The sequence below is a fragment of the Mizuhopecten yessoensis genome, unplaced genomic scaffold (assembly GCF_002113885.1).
Source record: "Mizuhopecten yessoensis strain PY_sf001 unplaced genomic scaffold, ASM211388v2 scaffold716355, whole genome shotgun sequence".
NCBI classification, from domain to species: Eukaryota; Metazoa; Mollusca; class Bivalvia; order Pectinida; family Pectinidae; genus Mizuhopecten; species Mizuhopecten yessoensis.
The window spans coordinates 1,448,799-1,460,148 of NW_018480075.1; the positions used below are offsets into that span (position 1 = coordinate 1,448,799).

The window sequence follows — 11,350 nt, forward strand, 5'->3', positions numbered from 1 at the left end:
TAGATATGGCCACATATTGTTGGACACTGGTATAATGGTATACAATATACCAGTAGATATGGCCACATATTGTTGGACACTGGTATAATGGTATACAATATACCAGTAGATATGGCCACATATTGTTGGACACAGGTAATGATATAGTGTACATGACGGAAACCTCGGAGAGACTTGGTAATCTTTAGAATTGGGATCAATTGATTCAGTCACCACTAGAACCATTTACAAGGCAATCCAGCTGTCAGATTGTGAAAATGCAAAGGTTTCTATTGTTATTCAAGGCAGTGCTTTAATAAATGCTTTGCATTCCTTTCATAAGAATATCTAAGGTTATATTGTAGCCATTTTTTTATAAAACAAAAAACGTTCATTTTTAACGTCTATTAAAATTGTTTTAAAATGTTGTTATTACGAATTTTGAACATGAGGTCATCGATTTGACTTTATTAAATGGTGCTTTTGTTGTTTCAAATTTATTACTGTTTATTACTTGTTTTATCCTTTTGTTTCCTTTATTTCGTCCCGTAAGGGAAATAATAATTATGTAAACCAAGAAACTGTAGTTAAATGCTTCAATTCTACTAAATGGAGAAAATTTGCAGTATTATGGTCATTGGACCTCAATATTATCTTTTTATGCCCAGCTAGGAATTTATGCTGTAAAGTAGAATACAATTACCATTTTTTTTTATAAATGTTTTCGAATTTGAAATGTCACAAAAAATTGCATTGTGTAAATATGCATTTAAAAAAAACACAGAAAAAAGTGAAGATTTGTTTTGCCATTTTTACTGGTGTACATGAAATATGTTAGAAATTTGACAAATGCAACATTTATACATGTATATCTCATGATGGTTATGAGAACTAGTGTTGAATTGGAAATGTTCTTATTTATTTCTACCCTTTTGTACTTATACTTGGCAAAGAATGGTGAAAACAAAATTGTTGTTGACAAACATTTTGTGATGTTTTCTGAACACACATCTATAAATTCTTAGAAGTAAATGGTTCTGTATTTGTGATACAACAGAAGCTCCCTTTAACGTTATAAACTGTATTGTAAATATACATTATTAATTGTAAAATACTTCTGTTGATTAAAGTAATCACCTATTCACAGGTGAGTCCTACACAAACACAGTGAAGAGCACAGTCCTCCATAAAGTTATAATTTATGATTTTTTTCCATTTTAAATTGTAATGTAGAAAAGTGTTTCAACAGACACTTTTATTTCTGAAATAATGTATTTAAAAAATGAATGTATTGCGTTAGTACAGGAACAAAGGTTGTATATTTATATGTAGTTTAAACTTGAAGCAATAATGAAATGTGGAGCAAAGGCACTGCATTTTACAATTCTGGCAAAGTTATCAAAACAGATAACATGTCTTTGTGACGTTACAGGAACTCCTTTCCGGAAAAGGTTTAACTAATTCAGGTACTTGACTGACAATATTCCAAAAAAGTATATTTTGTGTTGCATAGACGATGTTTATTTTAGTGTTGATAATTTCATTTTATTGGATGTATAAGAATACTACGCCTGTCTCAAATTTGTGTATTTTAATTCTTGTATATTCCCTCATAAATATTTAATAGAAAACTATTGATTCTTATACTGACATGCTGTTAACTTGTAGATCAAAATGTATCCATAGAAGTACATGTGTTTTAGATGATATTCTCAATTTTAGAAATGGTCCGCCACCTGATTTCAATGTCTGTCTATATATGTATTAATATTTTGCGAACCTCAAGTTTAAAAATCTGATTTCGATAAATGTAAACAAATGGTATATTAATTAATGCACTCAGGCAAAAACTTCTGTTCAAAATTGATTTTAGATACACGATTTTCCATGTGTAAACAATTTTATAATTCAGAAGGATTTTAAATTGAATTTGTAAAGCACATTCTGTTGCGTTGTTATGACAAGTGCCTACCTCTGGCTAACCATATACAACTAGTGCACTAAACCTTCACTTTACTGCCAATATTTCACTGTACAGCAGAACCTCTATATAATGCCCTCCTTTATAACATTACAGAAAAACTACTATATAATGCCCTCCTTTATAACATTACAGTAAAACTACTATATAACACCCCTCCTTTATCACATTACAGCAGAACCTCTATATAATGCCCTCCTTTATAACATTACAGTAAAACTACTATATAACACCCTCCTTTATAACATTACAGTAAAACTACTATATAACACCCTCCTTTATAACATTACAGTAAAACTACTATATAATGCCCTCCCTTATAACATTACAGTAAAACTTCTATATAACGCCCCTCCTTTATAACATTACAGTAAAACTACTATATAACACCCCTCCTTTATAACATTACAGTAAAACTACTATATAATGCCCTCCTTTGTAACATTACAGTAAAACTACTATATAACGCCCCTCCTTTGTAACATTACAGTAAAACTACTATATAACACCCCTCCTTTATAACATTACAGTAAAACTACTATATAATGCCCTCCTTTATCACATTACAGTAAAACTAGGTCACTTTGACCTCTTGTTGTTGGCAGATCAAATGTTAGCAGTAGGTGATCCTTTTGGTGGTCAGTGTAATTTGGCATTTATGGCACTTCATCCTCAACCTCTGAATTAGATTAAACTGATGCGGTCAGAATGACCACTGTGGTGGTAGTAGTTCTAGTTTACTAAATTACTGGTGATAGTAGTTTTAGTCAGAGTGACCTGTGATGGCCATTTCCACCTCAGATGTCATTTTTGGTCATTCCATTTCAATATAGTCTTTACATGATTACCTCCCTTTAATCGAGCGGCATGACAATAGTCACAACTTCTTTGTGGAAATGATTTGATTAAAAGACTTTTAAATGAATATCAACAATTTTCGAAATAAAGAAATGCCATTTTGTTAATTGTTATGACCGAATTATAATCTGCTACGCTTATCATATATTATAATGGCAGCTTTCAATCTAGGTGGATTATGGGGCTAGTTAATCAAAGCATAGTTATCCTTATCAGAAAAATATAGACATATTTTTTTATACATTTTAGATTACAATCTTCATTTGTAGTGGTTTGAAATATTCACCTCCTGACCAGAAACACAAAAGTATTTAGGTGTTTGAAGTAAATAACTGTCATTAAGAAAATAAAATGTTTTAGAATTGTTTTCAAGAAAGCTGTTGGATTCTTTTAAACTTTGCAAGTTGTAATGAAAGCATTATCAACTTGACAAGATTTATTCTCAAAGTTTTAAATGTAAACCATAATTAATTTTGAACATTTTCCTAAGGAAAACATACCTTTTAATAAATTTCATATAATTACTGATAGAAGTTGTTTGGTTGACTCCCGTCCTCATTCAGTTTCACAGAGGAATATTTTCTTGATTTTTATGCTATTTCCGGTTTTGAAAGACTCGGGCAGGAACCTTAAATTTTTTACAGTAAAATTCAATGGATTTTTTAAATATCATTTATGAAAAATCAAGACCTCGACTATATAATTTTTTTCTGATTGGGATGATGTTTTAATTAACAAACATAGAGCACGATTGATGTATTAGTAGGAGTTTCCATGTTTCCTTTCTGTTGAACAACATTCCGTTTGAACACTTGTTGTTTATATAACACAGCTACAATGATTATGATGATGATGATGACATTATGTTTCTATCTGATCAATAAAATGGCAGAAAAAGTACAGCCAGACTTCTGTTTTTAGTTTAACTGGATGTGTTATGGTATAAGGAGCAGCAGACTGTCTGTCTGTCTGTCTGTCCATACCGTGGTATACAAGGCAGCTTGACTTAATTTTTGGAGAAAAATGTTAAGAAAGTACAGTTTACAAACAAATGAGTCAAGTTTGAAGTGGAGAAAAATCGATGCATAATTAGTTAAGGCAAGTACGCTATCCACTCCGCCACACGACCACCCTGTACTGTAGTGTAGCTTAATGTAAGCTATCCACTGCGCCCCCCGACCACCCTGTACTGTAGCTTAATGTACACTATCCACTGCGCCCCCCTGACCACCCTGTACTGTAGCTTAATGTACACTATCCACTCCGCCACCCGACCCCCCTGTACTGTAGCTTAATGGACGCTATCCACTGCGCCCCCCTGACCACCCTGTACTGTAGCTTAATTTACGCTATCCACTCCGCCACCCGACCACCCTGTACTGTAGTGTAGCTTAATGTAAGCTATCCACTGCGCCCCCCGACCACCCTGTCCTGTAGCTTAATGTACACTATCCACTCCGCCCCCCGACCCCCCTGTACTGTAGTTAAATGTACGCTATCCACTGCACCACCCGACCACCCTGTACTGTAGTGTAGCTTAATGTCCGCTATCCACTGCGCCCCCCGACCACCCTGTCCTGTAGCTTAATGTACACTATCCCCTCCGCCCCCCGACCCCCCTGTACTGTAGCTTAATGGACGCTATCCACTCCGCCACCCGACCACCCTGTACTGTAGCTTAATTTACGCTATCCACTCCGCCACCCGACCAGCCTGTACGGTAGTTAAATGTACGCTACCCACTGCACCCCCCGACCACCCTGTACTGTAGTTAAATGTATGCTACCCACTGCACCACCCGACCACCCTGTACTGTAGTTAAATGTATGCTACCCACTGCACCACCCGACCACCCTGTACTGTAGTGTAGCTTAATGTAAGCTATCCACTGCGCCCCCCGACCACCCTGTCCTGTAGCTTAATGTACACTATCCACTCCGCCACCCGACTACCCTGTACTGTAGCTTAATGTACGCTATCCACACCGCCACCCGACCACCCTGTACTGTAGATTAATGTACGCTATCCACTCCGCCACACGACCGCCCTGTACTGTAGTGTAGCTTAATGTACGCTATCCACTGCGCCACCCGACCACCCTGTACTGTAGCTTAATGTATGCTATCCACTCCGCCACCCGACCACCCTGTACTGGAGCTTAATGTATGCTAACCACTACGCCACCCGACCACCCTGTACTGTAGTTAAATGTACGCTTCCCACTCCGCCACCCGACCACCCTGTACTGTAGATTAATGTACGCTATCCACTCCGCCACACGACCGCCCTGTACTGTAGTGTAGCTTAATGTAATCTATCCCCTGCGCCCCCCGACCACCCTGTACTGTAGCTAAATGTACGCTATCCACTCCGCCACCCGACTATCCTGTACTGTAGTTAAATGTACGCTACCCACTACGCCACCCGACCACCCTGTACTGTAGTTAAATGTACACTACCCACTGCGCCACCCGACCACCCTGTACTGTAGATTAATGTACGCTATCCACTCCGCCACACGACCGCCCTGTACTGTAGTGTAGCTTAATGTAATCTATCCCCTGCGCCCCCCGACCACCCTGTACTGTAGCTTAATTTACGCTATCCACTCCGCCACCCGACCAGCCTGTACGGTAGTTAAATGTACGCTACCCACTGCACCACCCGACCACCCTGTACTGTAGTGTAGCTTAATGTCCGCTATCCACTGCGCCCCCCGACCACCCTGTACTGTAGCTTAATGTACGCTATCCACTCCGCCACCCGACCACCCTGTACTGTAACTTAATGTATGCTACCAACTACGCCACCCGACCACCCTGTACTGTAGTTAAATGTACGCTATCTACTCCGCCACCCGACCACTCTGTACTGTAGCTTAATGTACGCTATCCACTACGCCACCTGACCACCCTGTACTGTAGTTAAATGTTCGCTATCCACTGCGCCACCCGACCACCCTGTACTGTAGCTTAATGTACGCTATCCACTCCGCCACCCAACCACCCTGTACTGTAGTTAAATGTATGCTATCCACTGCGCCACACGACCACCCTGTACTGTAGCTTAATGTACGCTATCCACTCCACCACCCGACCACCCTGTACTGTAGTTAAATGTACGCTACCCACTACGCCACCCGACCACCCTGTACTGTAGTTAAATGTACGCTATCTACTCTGCCACCCGACCACTCTGTACTGTAGCTTAATGTACGCTAACCACTCCGCCACTCGACCACCCTGTACTGTAGCTTAATGAGTCAGTCTGTCTGTCAACTTTTTCTTTTGAACGACTTCTCCTGAAGAACTGGAGGACCTAGGGTCATGATATTTGGCTAGTAGGTACCTGGGATGGAGTGCTATAAAATGTCCTCATTAAAATGACCTTGACCTACTTTCAAGGTCACAGGGGTCAAATATGTTAAAAATTTCACACAACAATATCTTAAGAACTATTTGGACTAGAGTCAAGATACTTGGGTATGTTATAAAGACCAGCAGTGCAAATCTTTTGTATAGGTACAGTTATGAGGTCAAAGGTCAACTTTAAGTGCTAGTCAGGGATCAAATGTCAACATGGGTTAAAAGCTTTAACAATCTTCTTCTCAAGTTCCACAAGGCCCAGGGTCATGATATTTGGCCAGTAGGTACCTGAGATGGAGTGCTTTAAAGTTTCGTCATTAAAATGACCTTTACCTACTTTCAAGGTCATAAGGGTCAAATATGTTAAAAACGTCAAAAAAACAATATCCTAAGAACCATTTGGACTAGAATCATAATACCTGGGTTTGTCATGTAGACGAACTGTATGAATCTTTTTCATTATTACAGTGATGAGGTCAAAGGTCAACTTTAAGTACTAGTGGGGGGGTCAAAGGTCAACATGCGTTAAAAGCTTTAACAATCTTCTTCTCAAGTTCTATAAGGCCCAGGGTAATGATATTTGGCCAGTATATACCTGGGTTGGAGTACTTTAAAGTTTCCTCATTAAAATTACCTTTACCAAGTTTCAAGGTCATAGGGGTCAAATATGTTAAAAACTTCAAACAACAATATCCTAAGGACCATTTGGACTAGACTTATGATACTTTGGTATGTTATGAAGACCAGCTGTGTAAATCGTTTTCTTGATTAGAGTAATGAGGCCCTCTGGGCCTCTTGTTTACACGAAGTATTCTAAATGTATTTCATTTGTTAAACATAGCCGTCTTTATTTGTCGGAGTAAGACAAAAATGCATCTAGTATCATTTTTACGTGCTACTAAAGGCGTTCGTTATTTTATTTATTTCTCTTAACTTGTCACTGTCGATATATATAAGCTGTATTGCACTTATGTGTTAAAAGGTCTATTTGTATGTGAAAAAAACGCGATTTACCCTATTTTGTACTTGACGTAAGTAAAAACTCGACAAAATTATGTGTAGGCACGTGCCTATTCGAGCCTAAGGTAGCTACGCTACTGTATCATTTATATTTCGGAATAACTGCTTCATAGCTCAGATTTCTTCTGAACTGAACGTTTTGCAATAAACAGAGTTGGATTAGCTCCCTTAGACCGCATTGCACGAAAATAGTCCGGTACAGTAGACATGGTCAATTTTTGCTAAAGGCCGAGTGTTAAACCTGGAACTGTTGTAACCTGTCACACTATATACATGTAATCACTAGAGCACTTCACATACACCGGACCGAACTTAGAAGTGAGGGAGCAAATCACATACATATTAAACCTGGAAGTATATCTACAATCGGGGCTAATGATCTTCTACAAATTGATCAATACAAAAATTCGTGAACTTGGAATCAGAACTGTTAGACAGTATTTTGCTCTCCTAAATATGTATACATATATAAAAAGAAACAAATCTCAACAACATGTCATTAGCGCTTTCATCTCATCAAGGAGATTATTTATTTAATTATGAAGTCATAATATTTAAAGGATAACATATGACGTATATATATTCATTTTTATGTTTACATTGTATATCTTTCTATCAATTGAAATTGTAAAATCCGACAACAACACAAATTAATCGCATATTTAAATATTTGAATATAACCGTGGCGAGTTGTCATTTGGCATTAATTGTGAAATTCAACATTTCACGTTCATCAGAGAATTTGATATTTGAAGCAACAGCTACTGTCATACTGTAGGTAAATATAGATTGTCATACTGTAGGTAAATATAGTCATACTGTAGGTAAATATAGTCATACTGTAGGTAAATATTGTCATACTGTAGGTAAATATAGTCATACTGTAGGTAAATATAGATTGTCATACTGTAGGTAAATATAGATTGTCATATCGTAGGTAAATATAGTCATACTGTAGGGAAATATAGATTGTCATATCGTAGGTAAATATTGTCATACTGTAGGTAAATGTAGTCATACTGTAGGTAAAGATTGTCATACTGTAGGTAAATATTGTCATACTGTAGGTAAATATTGTCATACTGTAGGTAAATATTGTCATACTGTAGGTAAATATTGTCATACTGTAGGTAAATATAGTCATACTGTAGGTAAATATTGTCATACTGTAGGTAAATATTGTCATACTGTAGGTAAATATAGTCATACTGTAGGTAAATATTGTCATACTGTAGGTAAATATTGTCATACTGTAGGTAAATATAGTCATACTGTAGGTAAATATTGTCATACTGTAGGTAAATATAGTCATACTGTAGGTAAATATAGATTGTCATACTGTAGGTAAATATAGTCATACTGTAGGTAAATATAGATTGTCATACTGTAGGTAAATATAGTCATACTGTAGGTAAATATAGATTGTCATACTGTAGGTAAATATAGTCATACTGTAGGTAAATATAGATTGTCATACTGTAGGTAAATATAGTCATACTGTAGGTAAATATAGATTGTCATACTGTAGGTAAATATAGTCATACTGTAGGTAAATATAGATTGTCATACTGTAGGTAAATATAGTCATACTGTAGGTAAATATAGATTGTCATACTGTAGGTAAATATAGTCATACTGTAGGTAAATATAGATTGTCATACTGTAGGTAAATATAGTCATACTGTAGGTAAATATAGATTGTCATACTGTAGGTAAATATAGTCATACTGTAGGTAAATATAGATTGTCATACTGTAGGTAAATATAGTCATACTGTAGGTAAATATAGATTGTCATACTGTAGGTAAATATAGTCATACTGTAGGTAAATATAGATTGTCATACTGTAGGTAAATATAGTCATACTGTAGGTAAATATAGATTGTCATACTGTAGGTAAATATAGTCATACTGTAGGTAAATATAGATTGTCATACTGTAGGTAAATATAGTCATACTGTAGGTAAATATAGATTGTCATACTGTAGGTAAATATAGATTGTCATACTGTAGGTAAATATAGATTGTCATACTGTAGGTAAATATAGATTGTCATACTGTAGGTAAATATTGATTGTCATACTGTAGGTAAATATTGATTGTCATACTGTAGGTAAATATTGATTGTCATACTGTAGGTAAATATAGATTGTCATATTGTAGGTAAATATAGTCATACTGTAGGTAAATATTGATTGTCATACTGTAGGTAAATATAGTCATGCTGTAGGTAAATATTGATTGTCATACTGTAGGTAAATATAGATTGTCATATTGTAGGTAAATATTGTCATACTGTAGGTAAATATAGTCATACTGTAGGTAAATATAGATTGTCATACTGTAGGTAAATATAGTCATACTGTAGGTAAATATAGATTGTCATACTGAAGGTAAATATAGTCATACTCTAGGTAAATATTGTCATACTGTAGGTAAATATTGTCATACTGTAGGTAAATATTGTCATACTGTAGGTAAATATAGATTGTCATATTGTAGGTAAATTTAGTCATAATACTTTAAGGTAAATATAGCCATACTGTAGGTAAATATAGATTGTCATACTGTAGGTAAATATTGTCATACAGTAGGTAAATATAGTCATACTGTAGGTAAATATAAAGACAGGAGGTTGAAGACGAGGACCAAGTGGTATCTGTAATTACATGTTGAGATGGAAGAAGTTACATAGAAACGTGTCATCCATAGACAAAATACATTATTTGTTGTATACAGGTAACAAGGAGAAGAGAACGAAAAAACACAATGTTCGACACATGAAACACAGGACAGCTTGCTTCCCTGACCACGGAGTCAACTATTCTGGTATATAGTTGATTTTAATATCGGATCAGATAACACAATAAGATATTCGAAATGAACGAACAAATATTCAAGTAAAAAAATATAGTGAGAGAAATTGCCGTACTAAACCTAATTCGAAAAGGGTACGTCGAGACAGACTAACAATCTAATATTTCCGAGTTCTTAATACCGAGGTTTTGGATGATATTTTTCAAACTTATATACTTTCGATTCGTATACAACTTAAACATTGACCTTATGACCTTTAAGCGGGGCATTTGAGGGGGAACCATTTAATTGGTTTCCCTAATAAAAGGACACAATTTAAAAAAAAAATCATCGGTCATAATTAAGATGGTAACATGTCTTAACGTATTTTCTTGAGGAGGAACATTTCATGTGTTACCATTAAAATATATTGGCAATGATACAACAGAAGCGAAATTAACTTATACATATATTTCACGTCTGGAAAATGCCTTTTGATATCATAAGCGATATCCGTTTCCCTATAACATCATTTACGATCCTATAGAGGAAATAAGTTTCATATTTCGTTTTCTCTAAAACGACGCTACAGGGATATACACCATTACTATTAAACATTATACGACGCCAATTTTGACCAAAATTTCAATTTGATATAAACGCAAAACTCTAATGATATTTTCTTTTCCTTTCGAGACCGATTTGACATGAGATCTTCCTGCAAGACTGAAAAAGAAGAAGTTTAAATTAGGTCTTTTTTGCGTTTGATTACCGCTGTTATTTGATGAGAGGGTAACTTCTATATCCTTTCGGGTCGGACACAGATGGCGCAACTATGAACAAATAAGAAAAAATTAGACTTTCTACGAAATCTACAGATAAAAGAATCAAATCAAATTCCGGTGTGGATTATGGAAGACCGTTTTCGTTTATTTGATAATTAAGGGATTTTTTTATTATTCCGTTAGAAAGTCACACCTACTATTATATCGCATTTGGCTCATAACAGTGATGTGCGATACTTTTTTTAAACATTTTGTAGCAGTCTTTTGGAATTCTCAACGGAGTATTCTTTTTTTTCCTCAAATACTTAGAACATTCGAATACAAACGTCTACAATTCACAGAAAGAATTAAAAATATGATATATATTGTACATATCTATATTTATAGCTAAGCGTTCTGTTCAAAATTAAATATATATAAAATTTTGGGTTTGATGTTTTTTATGTGTCAAAAAAAACAACGTTATCAAAATGTCAATAAACTTTTCAATGATTGATTTCCTGGAAAATTGAAGGGGAGACTTTTTGCTATCAGTATTGAAAAGTTTGATGTCCTTATACGTTTAG

The 11,350-nt window shown here is 35.6% G+C and overlaps 1 long non-coding RNA gene across 1 annotated transcript; it reads right to left on the reverse strand.

Moving 5' to 3' along the window:
* Positions 1-566: 566 nt before the first annotated feature.
* Positions 567-3,714, reverse strand: LOC110443633. Its single transcript, XR_002462136.1, has 2 exons — positions 2,142-3,714; positions 567-2,023 (listed from the first exon to the last, which is right to left on the reverse strand). It is a non-coding gene; the product is annotated as an uncharacterized LOC110443633 (long non-coding RNA).
* Positions 3,715-11,350: the final 7,636 nt, after the last annotated feature.